At 35.6% G+C, this 21,851-nt stretch overlaps 1 protein-coding gene across 10 annotated transcripts in view; it reads right to left on the bottom strand.

Annotated features, from left to right (window-relative positions):
* TENM3 (teneurin transmembrane protein 3) overlaps positions 1 to 21,851 on the bottom strand; it is a gene marked incomplete at both ends in the record, with an annotated part of 500,748 nt that overhangs the window by 343,927 nt on the left and 134,970 nt on the right. The window lies entirely within an intron of this gene.

The raw sequence follows: 21,851 nt of genomic DNA, 5'->3' as shown, positions 1-21,851 counted from the left end.
GTGTGTGTGTGTGTGTGTGTGTGGTACTAGGGATGGAATTAAGGGGCAAGGGGCATTCTATCTCCAAACTACATCCCCAACCCTGTTTTATTCTTTTTTTTTTTTTTTTTTTGAAGTACTGGAGATGGAACCCAGGTGAATTCTACCTTAGAGCTACACCCCCAGCCCTATTTTTTATTCTTTATTTTGAAACAGGGTCTCACTGATTTGCAAAGGGTTGGTAGTGAACCTGGATCCTTCTGTCTCAGCCTCCCAAATGCTGGGATTACAAGCCTACACCAACATGCCTTTTTTATTCTTTATTTTGTAACAGAGTCTCACTAAATTGCAGAGGGCATCACCAAGTAGCTGAGGCTGGCCGCGAACCTATGATCCTCATAGGGATTATAAGGGTGCACCACCATTCCTGGCTTAAAAGTTGTTCTCATTACTATTAAGAATCACATTTTCTACTTTTAAATGTTTCTCCAGCATCAAAAAAATAATCAAATTAGTGTTTAAATTTTTTTATTCATCAGAATTATTTTTGCTTACTAACTTCAAATAGTTAAATTTGAAATGTATATGAACATTTGAATATGTATATGAACAGCCGCCACATCATCTATTTTTTTAAAGACAGAGGGAAAAAAGTAAAGATTTGGTATAGGCTAAAATGGCTTTAGATAACGAAATTTAATGACAGAGGAAAAGTAAAGATTTGGTATAGACTAAAATGGCTTTAGATAAAGACATTCATTTTAAACGCCCACTAAAAATCTCTGGGAAGTTTCAGCTATTAGATAAGACATCACTTAATCAAGGTTAGGTCACTTTGGCCTGAGTCAAGTAGTACCAGCAGGGACTTATTTTGGAATGGTCAATGTCATTTTTAGAAAGCCAAGGGGTTACACTGAAGGCTTCCCCACAAAATCCATTCTACGTAATTTACATTACTTAGCATTGTACCATCCCTTAAGCTGGAATTTATTTGAATGTACTAGAGAAACTGGAACAACAGAGATCAAATTTCAATAGGATGGTAGCTACAAAGCTTAAATTCTCTTTTGGAACACAATTACCATAGCCACTTGAGGGATACTGAATTATTATTTATCCAATAAAGATAGAGAAGGACACATCTGAGTGATTGTTCAATAGAGACAGATATTAAAACCATCTGTGACTACAAAAAGGTAAAACGACTGATAAATTAGTCAGCGAAGATTAAATCCCTAAGTGTGGGCTTGCTACGACTTGTCATTTTCACAAGTTAAATTTATGAACTGAATAAAGAAGTATGCGTATGTATGTAGGGATATGAGGGTTTCTAATAATGGAAGACACTAAAGTATCAATCTTGTAAGAACCGCAAAATGCTTTCTAAACTTCCTCTAGCAGAATGGCATTTCAGGCTAATATTAAATATATGAAAACATATCCCTTATCATAAACGATATGATTTGTTCACTAAATCTTCCATCAAGTAATTCTGTTTGAATATTTAAACTTTCATAAAGCTAACCTACAGCAATAGAATGACCAATTTTAAATAATATACATAAATAGTAGCTCATCCACCCTCGGGCTCATTTGCTATGGTTTAAATGTTGCCTACAAAACTCATGTGAAAATTTAATTGCTATTGTGATGGTATTAAGGGTTGGGTTTCAGTGATTAGGTCACAGGGCATTTGAATTTGATATCTGTGTAAATGTCTTAGCATATGAATGAATGTGCACCTCTCTCTGTGTCCCTGTCTCTCTTCCGCCCCCACCTCCCTCACTCCCTCCCTCCCTCTCCTTCCTTCTCCCTCTCTCTCCCTCCCTCTCTCTCTCTCCAGTGATTCCTTGCTTTCAGTCGACTTATAATACAGCAATGAGGTCCTTAACAGAAGTGGCCATTCAGTCTTGGAATCCTCACCCTTTAGAACAATGAGCCAAAAACTTTTCTATTGCGTATAGCACTACCCAGTCTATGGATTCTGTAAGAGCAGCATGAAACCAACCAAAATACCACTGTACAGGACTCTGCGTTTACATGGTTTGCAAAAAACTTAAAAATAACTGACTTTCAAATAAAATGACAACAATTTATACACAGGCATCTAACAATAATCCCTTCTCCTCATAGGAATTAAAATTTTAAAGGATATTAAATCAAGAGATAATCCTCCACCAAAGGACCCAGTTATTTTCCAAAAAAAAAAAAAAAAAAAAGCCTAGAGCAATGTGTGCCGTATGAACTGTGACTTGACTCCTTGGAAGTACACTTAACTGAGAAGAAGCTACAAATAACCTAATTTTGTTCAATTAAAAAGAAGGCAGAAGCCAGACGTGGTGGCGCACGCTCGTAATCCCAGCATTTGGGAGGCTGAGACTGGAGGATCAAGGTTCGCAGACAGCCTCAGCTACTTAGTGAGGCCCTCTGCAACTTAGTGAGATCCTGTTTCAAAATAAAGATTAAAAAATAGGGCAGAGGGTGTAGGTCGGAGGTCAAATGCTTCTGGATTCCATCCCCAGACCCGAAAAAAAAAAAAAAAAAAAAAGGCAGATAGCCAGGCGTGGTGGCACACGCTTGTAATCCCGGAACTTGGGAGGTTGAGACAGGAAGATCTGATTAGCAGCCAACCTTAGCTACTTAGTGAGGTCCTCTGCAACTTAGTGAGATCCTGTTTCAAAAAAAAGAATGAAATGTAGGGCTGAATGTATGATATATAGCTCAGAGGTAGAATGCCCCTGGGTTCAATCCCCATTACCAAAAAAAAAAAAAAAAGGCAGAAGATAAAATATTAATATCAAAGCAGAAATTCTGATACAAAAAGCATGAATTTGAACTATAAAGGATCTATTAGGTTTATAGTCTACAATGAGACTATAATAGGCATGAACTCTATCAAAACAGAATCATGAGACATACACAAAAAATGAATGAACAAAACACAGTGGAGGAATTAACAGTTAAACAGGTCCTATCAAACTCTGAAAAAAGCAAACAGAGCTAAAAAGGATATTGAGGTTTTAAATAATTGATTCTCAGAAGCCATTTCTAGTTCCATGAAAATGTTTAAACACAGTATCCAGAAGTGGGAGGTGTTTGGATTGCCACATTGTCTGACTGGCAAGGTGTGTGTGTAGTGTGTCTATATACTATAGCATTTAAAGGTAAAAGTCAGGCCCAGCATGGTGGCACAGGCTTATAATCCCAGTACTTGGAAAGCTCAGACAGGACTTGGAAGGCTCAGACAGGAAGACCATAGGTTCGAAGCCAACCTCAGCAATTTAGTGAGGTCCTCAGCAACTTGGCAATATTCTATTTCAAAATTAAATAAAATAGGACCAGGTGTATAGCTTAGAAGTATAATGTCCCTGGGTTTAATTCCCACTACCACAAAATAAGTAGAGCCAGGCTTGGTTCTGTATGCTTGGTTCTGTATGCTCCCAGTAGTTGGGAGGCTAAAAAAGGAGGATTACAAGTTTGAGGAAAACCTTGGCAATTTAGTGAGATGCTGTTTAAAAATAATAAATAAAATAGGGCTGGGGCTGTAGCTTGAAGGTAGAATGCCTCTGGGTTCAACCTCCAAGAAACAAACAAATAAATAAATAAATAATCAATCAATAAATCAGACATAATAGGCACCCTAAAATACAAGGGAAAGTACTTCCAGAAAGGAATTTGCCAATCTGTAGAGTATCACACTGGAACTATGCTGATATAATTAATGAATTTGAATTTAGTTTAAATGAATACAGAGTAAATACTGATACCTACAAATAAGAATATACTTTTAAAAGTATATTTTGCATTAATGACCCTAATATACTCATGATCATTTATAAAAATGTATCATAGAACAGCAGTTTAGCTGTCATATCCTGTAGTCCCCAGGCTAAAGAAAAACTTCCAAGAGGATTACAAACCTGAATAGTTCCGCCCCCCAAAAAAATTCTGGCCCAAAATTGATGTCTTGGTGTGATATCTGCATAAGAGAATTTCTTGTCTTCAGTCTATAAAAGAAAAACAACTAGCTAGAAACTTAACCATGGCAAATGCCCTACTCCAGAGCAGCAAACCAAGGGGCAATGGAATAGTAAGATGTTTCCAATTAAACAACACATCAGAAATACTGCCAAATCTCATTCAAATGCATTCCCAACAGAATTTAACTTTTATAATATTTTTGATTAGGATATGCTAGTTTGTTTTTGAATCAATGTATCCTGATTATAACTGTATCTAAAAGTCAAAGCAGATCATTGGGTTCTCTTTAGAACCTTGTGCTATAGGTCATTTTTAAAATTTAAATTTACAGATATATGATGAGACTTTCAAGAATAAAGGTATATTATATTAAAATCAAATATTCTAGGAAAAGTTATATTAAAATACAATATCAAAGAGAATAAGAAAAAATGTAATATTCTAATGTCAAAGCGTTTCTTAGTTTATGTATAAATAAATGATGGTGAGCATCAAATTCTAGGGTTTAATTTAATAGTACTCAGAATTGAACCCAGGGCATCATGCATGCTAAGCAAGTGTTCTATCAGTCAGCTACACCCCCAGCCCTATTTTGTTCTATTTTACTTTATTTTTTTTATTTATCTTTTCTTTTTTTCTTTTTTTAATTTTATATTTTTTATTGGTGCACTGTATTCATACATCATAGTGGGATACAAACTTTTGTAGACATACATGCACACATCGCCCAGTCAGCCCCCACCCGATCCCCACCCCATTCTCTCCCCATCCCTCCCTCCCATGCTTGGCTTAGTGGTTGACATCTAGCATTATAGCAATTTATCCAGAATTAAAAATGATAATCTCACATACAGTTTCATTTGTCTGATACCAAGCTTTTGATGACTTAAAGATAACATTTCAATATTTCTTTTTACTTTCTTTCTTACCAGAGAATATTTTTTTTCTATTTTTTTTTAGGTGAAACTATCATATATTTATATATTTATTTTTCAGAAAAAAAACTCTATCCTAATATGGAATATGGACTCTAGATATCCAAAATGATCTTGAAAAAGAACAAGGTTAGAAGATATATATTTTCTGATTTCAAACCATATAAAGCTACAATAATTGAAACAGTGTAGTACTATTCTAAAGGCAGATATATAAACCCTTGGAGTTAAATAAAAGCCTAGAGCTAAATTCTTCCCTATATTGTCAAGTTATTTTTGACAAGGTTTCCACGAACATTTGGTGGTGGAAATAATAATCTTTTAACTAAATATTGTTGAAACATAATAATTACATGGAAAAGAATAAAGTTGGACCCATACCTAATCCCATATACAAATATTAACTCAAAATAGATAAAAGACCTAAATATAAATCTTAAGACTATAAACTTTTAGGAGAAAATCTGGGTCATAAAACCTCACAACATTGAAATTGGCAGTGATTTCTTGGATATGATTTCAATGGCACAGGCAACAGAAGAGTATACAAACTCCCTAAAAAAAAAAAATTGTATATCCAAAGACAATGTAAACAGAGTTAACAGTTACTAATAGAATGGGATAAAATATTTCCAAATGCTATATCTGAAGGTATATTAATATTCCAACTAGAAATCCTAAAAATTAACAACAATAAAGGCAAACAATACCATTTAGAGATAGGTAAAGGACTAACATAAGTAATGAATCTCCACAGATAACCAATCTTAGTTGACTGTTGGATGGAAACTCTTGTTTTTCTGGTTCTGGTGTGTGTTACCTATTTCTTCTTTGTAGTTAATCTCTTTGAGTATTTTCTCTAGTGCTGGTTTTGAAGACATAAATTCCTTCAGTTTCTGTTTGTCATGGAAGCTTCTTATTTCTCCATCTAATCTGATAGAAAGTTTTGTTGGGTAGGAAATTTTTGGCTGGAAGTTGTTTTCTTTCAGAGTTTGGAATATGTTACTCCAAGCCCTTCTGGCTCTCATGACTTGGTTTGGGAAGTCTGCAGTGATTCTAATTGGTTTGCCTCTGAATGTCACCTGGCCCTTTGTTTTTGTTGCCTTTAAGATTCTCTGCTTGGCTTCCACATTGGTCATTTTGACAATTATGTGGTGTGGGGATCCTCTTCTCCGATCCTGTCTAAAGGGAGTTCTATAAGTTTCCTGGACCTGTGTATCGACCTCTTGCTCTATGTTTGGAAAATTTTCTGCTATTACTTCCTTGAAGTGATTGTTGATCCCTTTGGTTTCACTTTCTTTTCCCTCCTCTATTCCAATTATTCTTAGGTTAGCTCTCTTAAAATGGGCCCATATTTCTTCAAAATCAGATTCCTGCTGTCGGATATTTTTTTCTAGATTAGAAACTATGCGTTCATTTTTGGAATGATCATCTTCTAAAAGCGAGATTCTGTTCTCCATGTGGTCTAATCGGTTGTTTGTGCTTTGAATTGAGGCCTTTACTTCATTAATTGCATCCTTTATCTCTTTTTGGCTCTCTCTGAGTTCTTTTCGAAGCACCTCTATTATTTCTACAGTTATTTTCCTGATTTGATCTTCTAGAAATCTCTGATTTTCTGTTTTATCGGGTTCTGATGTTGTGGGGTTGTGGGCATTTATTGCTCCAGTATTATTCCTCTTTCCCATGATTTCGGAAGTTTGTGCCTTCTCTGGGTTCTTCCCTGGGTCACTATGATTTCACTTAAGGTGTTCTGGATCTCGAGTCAGTAGTATCTCAGACCCCACTACTCCTTTACTGGGTTGTATCACAGAGTCTCCGAACCAGAGAGTCGATAGAGGCTGCTTTAGACTGTGGGGGGTGCCAGGTTGCACGTTCTCCTATGGTGTGATATCTCTGCCACCGCCACTCCCCCACTGGGTCAAGTCCCAGGAAGTACAGTACTGGGATTTCTCCTCTGTGGCCCGCAATTTGACTCACTGTTCTTGAGTACGCAGATGTAGCTGTACTGGCCTCGCTGAATTCGGTGCTGCTGCCGCCGGTGGCAATATGGCGCCGCTGCTACGCCCTCGGCAATGAGGCTGGCGTATTTCTTCTTGGTTTTGATTTCCACCCTGAATCCCTGTGGCGTGTGCTGAGCTCAGCCACTGGGAGCTTTAGATTTTACCTGCGGCGAGAAATCCCACCTGGCTGTTCCGCAGCGGCTCACCTCGGCTTGCTGTAGCCGTTCGGTGAATTTGCCGCTGCCGCCGGCGGTGTGGCACTGCTGCTGTGTCCTCGGGCTTGAGGCCGGTGTATCTCCTCTGTGGCTCTGAGCTCTGTTCTCAGTCTGCTTTCTCTCTGGAGCCTGGTGATTTTTTTGTTTCTCTGGTGATGGTGTTTTCTGGCTATGAAAGGCACTGATTTTGTGGTAATGGAGATTGGTTGTTAGCGGGGCTCTTAAGCCCCGCTTTTCTCGGTCGCCATCTTCCCAGAAGTCCCCTCTATTTTACTTTAGATTTGAGTGTTGCTACGGATTGAACCCAGGTGCACGCTAGTACTGAGCTACATCCTCAAATGGTTTTGTTCTTCAGTTTTTGAGCAAGGTCTGTCTAACTTATCCAGCCTGGCCTTGAACGTTTTGCGATTCCTCTGTCTCAGCTTTCAGAGTAGCTAGGATTGCAGGCCTGTGCACCATGCCTGGCTATAGAGTATTTTTTAGTTTTTCACTGATAAAGGACATTTAAAATTGTGATGTAACCATTTTATTATAAATGTCAATATCTGTCATAAACTGAAAATAAATTTTTGCAATCATTTTTACTTTTAATGAAAAATATTGGATTTTAACTTAAAAATGTGTGCGAGGGTTGTTTATCAAATTCTTTCAGCAAGTATGGAAGGAAAATGCTTGGAGATCACTGTATAAGATTCTCAGAAAACCGGGCGTGGTTGTTCACGCTTGTAATCCCAGCATTTGGGAGGCTGAGACCAGAGGATTTCGGTTCGCGACAGCCTCAGCTACTTAGTGAGGCCCTCTGCAACTCAGTGAGACCCAGTTTCAAAATAAAGAATAAAAAATAGGGCAGGGAGTGTAGCTCGGGGGTTGAATGCCCCTGGGTTCCATCCTCAGACCCGCCACAAAAAAAAAAGATTCACAGAAAATCTCAATAAATCCTTTAAAATCTAGCATTTCCATGCCACATTCTCTTATTTCAATGAGTTAAATCTGTAAACTTTTATATAGTAAAAATAAAAATGTCTTGAAAATAAAATATGCAGTCACATAATTTATGCACATAATTTATAGTATTTTAAAAAAAGAACGCCCATACATGGAATGAGGATAAAGCTGTATTTGGCAGTGTATTAATAGCCATAATTATGTCTATGTCCAAGAAAAACAAGCAAAAGGGGATTGATAAAAATTAGAGAAAAGATTATGAATTGGAAAAGACAGATAACTTGAGATAAAATTAGAAAAAATGTTTCACAGACTCCATGGTAATCAGGAAAAAATATAGAGAACATAAATATGCAAACTTGAAGAAGAGAAAATGACAGTTATAGTTACATTTAAGCAAAATAATATAAAAAGTTCAAGGTGCCAGAAATAATGCAGAACTAGGTTATAGCCTCTACTTTATAATTTACTCCCAAGGCAAAAATCCCTTGAAAAAGAGGAGTCCACTCCAAGAGTTATCCCATGGGTATCTTTAGTAATTAAAATGAACTACTCTTCTAACTTTTAGAGAAAGTTTAATTGGAAATAGGGATAGAGAGGAAGGAAGAGTCCAGAGAAATATATTGCACTAAGATGAATTATCTTAATTATCTCTGGTTACAATAATGATTTAATGAGGTTTTAAAGTAAGTCAACTTCTGAATGCAATTTGTAAGAAAATGGGTGAACAAGACATATGATATACTATGATATCGTAACAGAAACTGCTTAATCTATTCACCTACTCTCAATTATATTGTTTCATAAGATACTCATTTTATAATATATTTACTTTTAAAGTAATGATATATTTAAGTATATACTTAACATATAAAAGTAAATATTTTGCACACGCACACACATATATATGACAGATCTCATGTAGATACAATTCACAAGTGGCATATATACTATCCTAATAACGGTGGAAGGACATTTCAAAGTGTTTTAGATAATCTGAATGTTCTTGCATTATCCCCATAACAGTGAAATTTTTATTGTACTGAGGATAATTAAGCATGTTTTAGATTATCTTTATTTTCCTCCCCCTGGCTGTCCAGCTTTTGGTCATTTCACTGCTCATTAAAATTTCTACAAGAAAAATAAGCAGGGAAATAAATGCAAATAAAATTCAAGGCAAGTATGATTTTATTCATATTGACAAATACGGTCAAGTCTGTTACTGTATGATTTCCATACTATAAAAACGATATGAATCTCCATTTAAATCACTTAAAATACTATGTGTTTTATTTTTTACTTCTGGCAAAGATTAAACAAGAATCCTTTAAATTTCCTGAGACGCTTTTCCCTCCTCTTAGCAGCAATTAAGTTTTCTTTTTCCTCTTCCTGTCCTCATTCTGATATAATTATAATTATCTGCCTACATCCTATTCTATGGTCCAGCGCACCCAGTGCATATTTTAGTCCAGATGTTTAACCAAAAGAGAAGTGTTCTTGGCATTCAAAACCGGAACTGAGAACGACTGCAGTAACTTTAGTTATTAGGTCATACCATGAGTTAAATAGGATTTTGTGGACTGACCTGAGAAACTCAAGTATTTTAAGGAAGCACTTTTTTGTTTAGAACTATGTTCTAAACAAATTTACAAATATAGAATGACATAAATTGGTGGCTCCTTTTACCTGTTGTCTTCAAAGTTTTGGGACAAGTTTACAAGAAAACATTTACATACTATGCTCACCAGTTAATAAATGATTCACGTAGGACACTTGGATATGCGGCTTCACCGATCTAGCATGAAACAGGTTCCCAGGATATGAGAAAACTTCTATGCTTCGTAATGATAATCTCACCCAAGGGATACAGAAGTATTTATGGCCACTTGAGATTCTTTCCAACTCTTGATTCTATTACTCATTTATAAAAATGACCCTGTCCCAGCTGGATATTTTGTAATTAAAAAATTTAAATTTGTAGAAACACTTCCAAGTATCCTGGGATATCTGAGACAAAAGAAAAAAAATCACTACTAAAATACCTCCCTTACAATTATGTTACAAAGTAGAAGTTTGCATATATGTTGCACAAACTAGAAAAATAGATATTTTAAGATATATGCTATTATTTTATCAAAATATTAGTATATTGAAGATAACTAGGTAAGAATCCTGAAAGCTATTTTGAAGTTCTCTTTCTTTGCATGCTTGTCAAGATCTATAGTCAAATTTCCCAAATTCTTTATGTTTGTATTTCCTAATAACTTGATAAGGTCCTTCTCAAGTTAGAGCTCCATAATTCTTCTGAACTTTAAGACATGAAATATAAATTAAATGAATGTAAAATGAGGCAATAATGCTTTTTTTTTTTTTTTTTTTGGTGGTACTGGGGTTCCTGGAAGCCCTTCTACCTCCGGGCTACACTCCCAGACCTATTTTTACATTTTTATTTGGAAACAGGGTCTCCTAAGACAGCGTGCGCGGCTAGCTTCGAACCTGCGCCATCCTCCTGTCTCTGCCTCCCAAGTGCGGGGATTACAAGCGTGTGCCACTACGCCCGGCAATAATGCTTTATTTTGCTACTATAAAATTATTAAATTGAGGCATATGGTAGCAGAGACTAACACTAAACAAAATACAGATATGAAAGCTCAGTTGTTTCTTTATTCTAATTGTTTTAATTTCACTTATGCTGAAATTCAGAGGTTTATCAATGATAAGAATAAAAATAACTATAAAAGAAACCTTAAAAATCAGGGCTTTAGTACTTGCTACTGGGGAAGCTAAGAAAGAGGATCACAAGTTCCAGCCTTGGCAATTAAACAATACCTCATCTCAAAATAAAAAAGAAAATAATAATAAAAAGGGCTGCAGTTGTAGCTTAGTTGTAGAGTACCCCTGGCTGCAGTCTCCAGAACCACAAAGTCATTAATTAATTAATCTAATTAAATAACATTATAAATAGTGCTTCCATTGGAGATTTACACACATAAACTTTTAAAATTTAGTGAAAAGTTGGGCATGGTGGCACACACTTGTAATCACAGCATCTGGGATGTTGAGATGGGAGGACGGCGGTTTGGGGACAGCCTTAGCTACTTAGTGAGGCCCTCTGCTACTTAGTGAGACTCTGTTTCAAAATAAAGAATAAAAAAATAGGGCAGGGCGTGTAGCTCAGAGGTCGAATGCCCCTGGGTTCCATCCCCAGACCTGCAATAAATAAATAAATAAATAAATAAATAAATAAATAATTTAGTGAAGGACCCTTCAATTAACAGTGTAGAACTTGTCCTAAAATCATATAATCATCACTGATTTACTGGTTCTTTATTTTTATAAATGTATGTATGTATCTTTTAAAAACTATGTTACCCAGGCTGGTCTCTAACTCTTGGGCTCAGGTGATCCTCCTACCTGAGACTATTCTACAGTAGTTAAGACTATAGGCACACACCACCATCCTTAGCCTGATTTTAAATCATATATTTTAGGAAACCAGGTGTGGTGGCACACGCTTGTAATCCTAGTACTTAGGAAACTGAAATAGAAGGATAGCAGGTTCACAGCCAGCCTCAGCTACTTAGTGAGACCCTGTTTCAAAATAAAGAATAATGAAGCTGGGTGTGGTGGCGCATGCTTGTAATCCTCACGCTTGGGGCTGAGACATGAGGAGCACACAATTTCGAAGCCAGCCTCAGCAACTTAGTGAGACCCTGTTTCCAAATAAAATATAAAATGGGTCTGGGAGTATAGCCCAGAGGTAGAAAGCCCCTGGTTTCCACCCCCAGTACCACAAAATAAAATAAAATAAAAGAAAGAAAGAAAGAAAGAAAGAAAGAAAGAAAGAAAGAAAGAAAGAAAAAAGAATAGAGCTAGGGGTTTAGCTTGGAGATAGAATTCCCCTGGGTTCAAATCTCCAGTTCTGCAAAAACAAATAAATAAACCATATATTTTAGATATTCATGCTGAGATTTCTTTTTTAATCAGAGTACTTGATCAATAGTTTAAAATGTAGAAAAATTACTGGTTATTAGAAACAAAGCTTTAATGTTGATGTTTAACTAAGCACGTACACAAACATACACAGAGGATTTTTCATTTTCAATTTACTTAAAGGCTCTTGAGAAATAGTCAAAGAACTCATGGGTACAAAGTCTAATAATGAAGCATTGAAAGAAACTCTCTTAAAATTAATATGATGCCAAGGTGGGTTATTTCTTCCTAATCAAATCAAGATATCTAGAAAAGTAGATGATTTAAAAACAAATGTTTCCTTTTCATCATTAGTTAGATTTCTATGGATAAGTAGACAAAAAATACAATTCTGGTCAATCATGATATAGTAGACACTTGAAAATGGGATGTTACTGGTCAGTTGAATTAATAGCTCAATGGAAGGACCTCAGAAATAAAAATATCTCTGATTTTCTTATGTCTGAGAGAGAAATCTCAGCAGATAATCACCATAAAATGACAAAAAATTTAAAAATGACAAAGTATCAGATTGGCAGAAGTCTGTGGTTCCGAATCCCATCTCATTCACCAACTCCATCCACCACCCCCCCCAAAGGTACAGATCACTCTAAGAACCTAATTAAAAGATTGGCCCTTTACAGCGTGTATGTTCATAGAGGAGGTTTTAACCATACTTAGTCTACCACCTTCCAATAGTCTTGACCATGTCTAACAAATAGCTGTTCTCAGAAAAGGATCAAATCCATTATTTTTTGAATATAACACTCTAAATTCAGTATAATATTTATGGTCTTGAAAGATGATGATGAAACTCTAAAAACTCCTGACCTAGATATAACTATTCATTCTCATTGAGAAATACTTTTATTGAAGTGTAGTTGATTTTTTAAAACTATCTCCTGGTATGAAAAAATATTTCAGTTTTGCCATTTAAAGTCAAAAGCAAAGGGTTATTTAAAAATAAACCACAAATAAGCTTCAGTGATCATTTAAAATTCACTTATTATATATACCACTTCTATTTTTCACCAAAAATCATTTACAAGTTTAAAAGTTGAAGGGAGCTGGGTGTGGTGGCGCACATTTGTAATCCCCACTCTTGGGAGGCCGAGACAGGAGGATCACACAGGTTCGAAGCCAGCCTCAGCTACTTAGTGAGGCTCTCAGCAAGTTTGTGAGCTGTTTCCAAATAAAGTATAAAATAGGTCTGGGAGTATAGCCTGGAGGTAGAAAAGCCCCTGGGTTCCGCCCCCAGTACCACAAAAAAAGAAAAAAGAAAAGATGAAGCGAAACTGACAAGCAACAGACCACACTCCTACACACTTTACCATAACAAAGGCTGACAGTATTCACTAAGATGCCCAGTTTATAGTTAGGAGATTCTGAACTACATTCGGAGGACTATCTCTGTGGTATGGCAGTATCAATAATTATTTTTGTTTCTTTCTTGTTTTTCAAATTCTGAAATATAAAAGAAGCATAGAACTAAATTTTAATTTCTCTTATGTTTGAATAGCAAACATTCAAAACTCCATGGCTCTTTTACTGATAGTTCCCCGAACGTAAGATTCTTAAGAGAAATAGAAGTCAATTTTGGCAGACTTTGTATCTTAGAAAACAGAGGAGTACAATGTCGTAAATATTCAATTCTAATATCTCTGTAAACCTGCTAAGAAGTTGCAAAACAAAAAACTGAGGACAGCAAAGAAAACCAGTCCACATTCCATGCTACTTTTCTTTTCTCCTGCAGTATCTTTAAAAAGTACCCCTTCCCCAAATTCATTTCTCTCTCTCTTTCTCCTCTCCCCCTACTAGATGCACAGAATGCAACCTAACTTTTAATTCATTGAGATTAAATGAACAGTAAATTAAATCGGAAGGTTATGATATTAAGACTTCATTGACTCAGAGAAGAATATTTCACATTTTGGAGAAACAGTGTTTCATGAACATGGTATTTTTCTTTCCACCATGATAGAAGCAGCTCTAAATTTAAGAAAGGCTAATGATTCACTAACGATTTTACATGCTTATAAAAGTGTGGCAATTTATCGTTTTACTGAACATTTATTCCTGGATATTTTATTAATTTCAATAAGAGCCTCTTATTCATATAATGGATAACATTTTTAGAGATAGAAACTATAATTAATGGTCTTACCAAGTAAAATTCAGACAGTGATAACAATGAATCATTTCATAGTTTTGCAATGGTTTCACACAATAGAACCATTTATGGGTATCTTAGTTTAAGGTGGTCTCGCAAAATCAAATCAGGGATAATTCTTTGAGTTTTTTTTCCTTTTGCTCTTAAATTATAAAATGATACTCATATTCATAAAATGATTGCTAATATTATAAAACTAGAGATATCTTAAATTTCTTTGTTTTTCTATTTCTTTCAACTTTTACAAAAATAGCAAGTTACTTTTAAGTGATCTTTGCCCAATTTGACAAAATAATTTTAATTGTATGCTTGCAACTTCTTACGAAATTGAACTAAAAGACAAACTTGGTATTTGTATAGTCAGCAACAATCTTCTCTACTCAGACTAAGGTGTTCTGGGTCCAGTTCTTCTAAGAGATGAGAATTAACTGAAAAATAAATCAAGCAAGCCAACAAAATCCCAAGAAAAGACATAGTTTCTGGTCTTGGATTCGCTATCCTAAAAGAGTGACAGAATAAATAATTTAACCCATTTTAATCTGTATGTGAATGTAACCAATCAAAAATTCAGAGAAGATGTAATGAATAAAAGGATAGGAGGCAGCCTGCAGTCACTTGCTACAAGAATCCAATTGAGAAGGATTTAGGGTAAAAGTTGACACGAAGGAAGGCAAAAGCTACTAATGGAAATACCCAGTGCAGAAACTTATCCTGTAATGGACACCAACACTGGGAGCCAGCTGCAACTTTTAGCCCTGGATCTATCACTATCATGGGTGTGTAAAACTCTAAAGTGTCCCTTGACCTTTCTGGGTCTTGTTGTACTCGTGCATCCAATTCAATGAGTAGGAAGTGAGCATCAGATACGTGCGGGGTTCTGCAGTCCTAGGAAATGGCAGAAGAGAAGCTCCCTGACTTGGTGAAGCCTACACTAATAAATTACAAAACATAATAAAGTTAAGAAGTCATGAATTGGAAATAACAGGAAAAGACCATTACTGGTTTCTCTACTTCTGCTATCTTCCTTTTATAATTCATCTAACACCTTTTTACCAGAAAGATCTTCCCCCAAAACATTGTATTATGTGACTGTGTTCTATACCAAATTCCCAGTGGATTCCCAAAGAAATATCTAAATACTTTTTAATCTAGGATTCAAGGTCCTCTATATCCTGGCTTCCACCAACCTTTCTAGCTTTATCTTCCAAAATTCTCTTTCATAAATTTCATGTTCAAAGAAGGTTATTTGATATTTTCTCAAACATAACTTCGCACATTCGAACTTTTAAAGCTTGCTCCTGTGCCCCCCTCTACCTGAAATGCTTTCTTGCTGTCACTTGTCCATAATCCTACGTCCGACTTAAAATATTTTCTTGACATAACGCTGATTTTCAGAGGAGGGGAGAGAAAAGATCAAGATGCTCAAACAAGATAATTTGCCTTTTTGGACTCAGAGAAAGTTTAAGGCAAGGAAGTTGCTGAGGATGCTATTATGAAATATGACTGAATTCACATGATAATACGTTGATCCCCCCAAAAAGTCTAATTTGTACAATCAACATTTCTTCATTACTGAATGTGTATATACACAAATAGAAAGAAATTAGTCTAAATAGACTCAAAATTGTATGATTATGAATAGAATGATCGTTTGATAGAATGATATCAGGTGATATATAACAAATTTTTAATAAATGCTGGGTAAATTCACTTTTTAAACTTATGAAATAATTTTCCTTAATAAATTAGCAAATTCCTAACATATACTAAATATATTTAGTTAGCTATTACATACTGATTTCTAATTTTACAGAAAGAGAAAAACTGTTACAGGAACCATAACTAAGTACAATGACTTAAATTGACATATGTCATTTGATCTGAATGAGATAATTTTTAATTGAAAAGATCTTATCAACTTTCTGTTTTCATAAATACATACGTATACATATACATACACATATACATATTTGTGGGTCTAGGGATGGAGCCCAGGGGCATTCAAGCTACAAGCTACACTCCCATCCCTATTTTTTATTCTTTATTTTGAAACAGGGTCTCACTAAATTATGGAGGGCCTCACTCACTAAGTAGCCGATGCTGTCTGTGAACCGCAATCCTCCGGTCTCAGCCTCCCAAATGCTGGGATTACAAGCGTGCGCCACCATGCCCAGCATAAATATACTTTTAATTATTGCAAATCTAATTCTGTTCATGTTCTGCTTCAACTGAGGTAATAGGAACACTGTAAGTTTATAATTCTAATGTCTAGTTCTTGAGAAACTGAAATATTAAACAGAATTAGTGCCTAACATTAATTAATGAATAAGCATTTAATACATCAGAAGTTTATATTGATATCTGAACATAAAAGCAAATTTTTTTTCAATTTATGAAAGATCCTGCACCTTGAATCCCCTACTCCTAACTGGGAGAGCCTCAAAGTGAATACTGAACTTTGCTTTGTGTTTGCAGTATGTATCCAATATAAATATGTCTTTAAAAAAATCAAACCTATTATCATACATTCACAGACCTTAGTAGTTTTAAAAGACTATGAGTCTTGTTTAAGATAAACAATTTTAGTTTAACAACAACATAAGGTTTTCATTCCTGATTCTCTAAATTTAATTGTTTTGTCCATTAGACACTATTCTGGTTCAGTCCTTAATTGTGACATATGAAAAGAGCCATAACACATTGTCATTTGACTCTTAAAAACTCTATAACTCATTCAGTCATAGTTACTCAAAGTAGACGATCTTATTTCCCCAGGGAGCACTAGAACAAAATAAAGATCCATAAAAGAATGAAAATTTATCACTACATCTTTCTGTTTATTCACTTAGGTAGATTTCTAAGGGAAGGGCTCCAAAAAAAATTTTTTTTTCCTGAAAACAAGATGGTACTCCATATAAGTTTGGTAACCTATGACCCAGATTATCATTACCTTCCAGCTGGCCAGCTAAGGTGTTATCTTTTCCAAATAATGCAGTCATTTCTCAATATAAAACTAAAACTTCTCTTTCAAAAAGCCCTAGCATTATTTTTTGTGAATATAATTAACTGTGGTAAATACTCTCTCTTGAGAATTGATCTAATTTTTCAAAATAGCCAAATGTTGGCTAGTCAAACCTGTGAGGATGGTAAGTAATGAGGCATGCCTATATAACAAGAATTATTTTTGTGTCTTTCAAACAAAATCAATTTCAAAAGAGCCATTTCTAAAATGTTTGGCTAATGGTACCATAATGACATTGGGAATAATAATCATCTATTCATAATGAGGACAATCCCATTCATTTTGAAAATCTCTATTATAACCAAAGACCACATGGAGTAAGGTTAGGTAGTTCTCAGTATATTAACTATTTTCCTGAAAGCTGGTAAGGGTACTCCTTTTCTGAGGTTCCTCTACAGGGGACACTTTCTCCTCATACTTCTTAGACAAGCTGATTCAACAAAAAGGCCAACAGAGACCCATCTTCCCTAACCAAGGATACCTTTACAAAAATATGCACAGAAAAAAGCAGAACTTGCACGTAAAAGTAAGCAAAGCCAGTAACACAAAATGTAAAACTGGATTATATATTTTACTTGTTTATGCCAATTTTTTTTTACCATATTCGGTTTGATTTTTTTTAGAATACTGAAGCAGTTGAAAAACTACAGAATTTTTACAGGGACACACATTATTTGAAGGGCTAGGATCTAATTATCTCCTTTTTACAGAGACAGTCCAGAAAATAAAAGCAACTTTTGAAGGGTCACACCATCAGATAGTATTTGCTAATTTACTTGACTTCCTAAGAAAACACCATGGCATATTAAAACTATAAAAAAAAATGGACACCTTAGCCTTGGGAATAAAGGAGCAAACATACACAAAGTTTATCATTTTTGCCAGGTACAATAAATACCATTTTGATGTGTTAATAGCCTTCAAGAGTAAAAACATTAGCTATCAGTAAGTAAACAAGCCATTAAATGAGGACGAGAAGTGTCGATAAATGCATAATTTACTAATTTTCTAATCAATGATGCAAATCATTACTGGATATCAATCATTAATGAGAGTGGACATTAGCCACACCATGGATGATCATTTATGATCATGCCCTGATTAAAAATCTAAAGATTAGAAACAAACAGAATATGTGTTTCACAATATGAAACACATATTCCCCTCAATAAGTAACTACAGAAAAAAATTAAATGAGTTACCTTAAGCAAATATAGAGCTCTTTATAAGATTCAATGGCTGCAATGTTTATAAAAGGCAACTTCCTATCATCATGTTTGTAGTGTGCGACAGTAAAGACAATTTACATGTAAAGCAAAATTAGGAATGAAGTAAAAAAAAAATCCTAATTTGACAACTACAGCAGATGCTGAATTCAGTAATGAAGAATATAAATTTGAGAATAGGACAAACCTGAGTTCCTCATCTCATTTCTGTAATTTAGTAGTTCAATAACCTTACACAAATTATTTAATCTCTTTGAGTCTCAATTTTCTCATCTATAAAATACGGTATAAGAGTAATATTTGCTTCATAAATAAAACTACATACTAAGTGTTTTAAGGAACCAGAGAGGCTTTCAAAGTGAGGCGGCGCTCCCCAGATATCCAGAGGAAAAAGGAGAATGACTTAGGTTTCATCTCTTCTGGGTTTAAAACCTGGTTCAGAACCTCCAATGAAAGCTGGGCGCGGTGGCACATGCCTGTAATCCTGGCGCACGCCTGTAATCCCAGCATTCTGGAGGCTGAGACCGGAGGATTGCGGTTCGAGGACAGCCTCAGCTACTTAGTGAGGCCCTCATAAAGAATAAAAAATAGGGCAGGGGGAGTAGCTTGGAGGTCGAATGCCCCTGGGTTCCATCCCCAGACACCCCCCCCCCAAAAAAAAAAAAACCCTCGACGAGCAACTTACTTAAATTTTCTGTCTCAATTTCCCTAGCTTTGAAATAAGCCTTATAAGAAAGAGTATTTAACTCTGCGATTTATTCTGGAAATGATGACTTAATATCTAAGGAAAGGGGTTGACCCAGAGAAGAGCTTTTACTAAATACTCCATACACACGTTAACTCTTACTGGGGCCTTGGCTTTGTCTATGAAACAAGTGGTCTGGGTGAAAAGAGTTTGAAGACTTGCTTACGTTCTCAAAGTCTGTTATTCTATTCATTTTTATTTTCATAGAAATCGGTAATACTGGTGTTTAAGAGTTTGTGGGAATTTTTTCCCTAAAGTCAATGAAGACAAGTCAAGAAAGTAAAAATCTGGGTCTTTCTCTCTGCTCTTTTAGCACTACTCACCTCTTTTTCTTTTTTCTTTTTGTGGTGCAGGGATTGAACCCGTTCAATTCAATTCTACCTCTCAGCTACATCCCCCTCCCTTTTTAAATTTTTTTTTGTTCTAGAACAGTGTCTCATTAGGTTGTTGAGAGTCTCACTAAATTGCTGGTTGCTGAGGCTGTCCTTGAACCTGTGATCCTCTTGTCTCAGCCTCACAAGTACTGGGATTACAGGCTTGCACCATCATGCTCAGCTTCCTCACTTCTTTTGGTACCAAAAATACTGCTTTTTCTGTCCTAGCACTTCTCTAGCATCATCACCCCAAAGAGTGTCATTAGATATAATAGTTGCCAGTTTAAAAAAAAAAAAATGTATTAGAGCTGGAGCTCCTGGCGCGTGCCTGTAATCCCAGTTACTAGGGAGGGAGGTGAGAGCTGGAGGCAGCCCTGGCAGCACACTGAAGCCTTGTCTCAAAAACAAAGAAACAATCAGAAAACTTTCTAAGGCCTGGGGTGTGGCTCGGTGGTAGACCACCTACTTAGCATTCTAAAGAGCCTGGGTTCAATTCTGAGCCCTACAAAATAAAATAAAAAAAGAAAAAAGAAAAGCATATATATATATATATCTATATATATATATATAGATATATATATACACATATACATACATATATATATATATGCATGTGTGTACACACACACACACACACACACACACACACACACACCACGTTTTTACTCAGCCATAAAGAACAAAATTATGTCATTTGCAGGAAAATAGATGGAACTAGGGAATATTATGCTGAGTTCAGCCAGCTTCATAAAATCAAGGGTTTAATGTTTTCTCTCCTAAGTGGAAGCTAGAGAGAAAATAGTATGCAAAAGGGACTTTAGATAAATAAGGAGACCAGTAGAACAGTGGAAAGGGATTGGGGGAGGGAGGTGGGGAGGGCAAAGAGGAGAACTGATGAAGGAAACACTTCAAGTAACGCCATGTCCATATATGAATGCGTCCCTACCAACCTCACTAACCCGTACAGGAAAGAGGGGAACGGGACGGGGTCCGGAGGCAAATGCACCAAGCACTGTGGCTCTGTGCACGTCCTTTGTATCACTCTGAATCTCACTATGATGTGTAGTTACAATGCACCAATAAATATGAAAATAAATAAATATATAGAAATAAATATATATATATACACATACACACACAAGTCACAAGTGTCTTTATTAATAAATGTAAGTTTCATGTTAACTGCACATGCAATTTTAACATGTTTTCTTATTCAAATTTACTGTTATGATTCATGGAGCTTCTTTGATAAGTCCTTAATTTTGCTTCACCTGAACACCTAAGAAGAACTCAACTGTCCCCAAATTTCACCTGACTCAAAATGCAAAAAAAAAAAAAAAGGAGATATAAGACCAAAAAGTATTAAACTATTGAACTTAGTAAGATTCCCTCTGATGAGATTCTTAGCTCAAATTTTCCATTCCTATTTTACCAATAAATTACAACTAAAAAAGCCTTGGTTGTTTGATGACAGAGTAATAAGAAGAAAAAATTGAGAGCAAAACAAGAGAGAAAATTAAAATCCTACTGTAAAAGTTATACCTGCACTTAACCAGCGGTGGAGGTTCATTTAGCCACCTGTGGTGGCTCACACCGGTGATCCCAGTATTTGGGAGGCTGAGACAGGAGGGTTGCAGGTTTGAGGACAGCCTGAGCAATTTAGCAAAATTCTCAGCAACCTAAGGAAACCCTGTTTCAAAAACAGAAACTAAAAAGGGATGGTATAGCTCAAGAGGTTTAATGTTTCAAGGTGCAACCCCAGCACCACACCAAAAAAAAAATAATATATATATATATATATATACATACATACATACATACATATATATATGTGTGTGTGTATGTGTGTGTGTCTATAATACCTGAACATGAACCACACATGTAATTAGAAATGCTTAATAAAGAGTGTTATATTTAAACTTGGAATCACACAGGACTACCTACATATTACTGTTTTACCACTTAACACCTCTATAACATATATAAGTACCACTTTACCCATCAGTAGAATGGGAATATCCCTTCCTAAGAGCATGTTGTGAGAAAACAAAGGGAAAGGATACGTAGGAGACATTTATCATAGCAAGGATTAAAAAATGAGAGATAATAGCTGGATGTAGTGGTATGTACTTGTAATCCCAGTATTTGTGAGGTTGAGACAGGAGGATCTCAGGTTCAAAGCCAGCCTCAGCTACTTAGTAAGGGTCTCAGAAACTCAGCAAGACCTTGTTTCCAAATTAAAAAGGTCTGGTGGTGTAGCCTGGAGGCAGAAGGCCCTTGGGCTCCA

This window comes from Muscardinus avellanarius (assembly GCF_963383645.1).
Source record: "Muscardinus avellanarius genome assembly, chromosome: 14".
NCBI classification, from domain to species: domain Eukaryota; kingdom Metazoa; phylum Chordata; class Mammalia; order Rodentia; family Gliridae; genus Muscardinus; species Muscardinus avellanarius.
Note: the sequence above shows the minus strand (reverse complement) of the source record. Positions and strands in the feature narration are given on the sequence as shown.